Source organism: Acanthisitta chloris, unplaced genomic scaffold (genome assembly GCF_000695815.1).
Source record: "Acanthisitta chloris isolate BGI_N310 unplaced genomic scaffold, ASM69581v1 scaffold42841, whole genome shotgun sequence".
Taxonomy (NCBI): Eukaryota; Metazoa; Chordata; class Aves; order Passeriformes; family Acanthisittidae; genus Acanthisitta; species Acanthisitta chloris.
The window spans coordinates 6,293-6,573 of NW_008658467.1; positions in this window are offsets into that span (position 1 = coordinate 6,293).

The window sequence follows — 281 nt, forward strand, 5'->3', positions numbered from 1 at the left end:
AAGGGCCTCACCTGTGCCATTTGTTGTTGAGGCAGCTGTCAAACATCAGGGACAGTAACTGCACGAGCAGCCAGCGTTGGGCACAACAAACTGGGAAAAGAAGGGCCACTGCTATCAAAACAGAGAAGTAGTGAAAACATACAAGTTACAGACATTTTTTTGAGCAGAGACTTTTTATACCCCTTTGCAAGGTGTTGCTACACACACCTGGGGCACCTGGCTGCAGGAGGAAGGGCTGGCAGGGGTGCAGGCAGGGGGTGGGGGCAGGCAGGGCCGCCGGG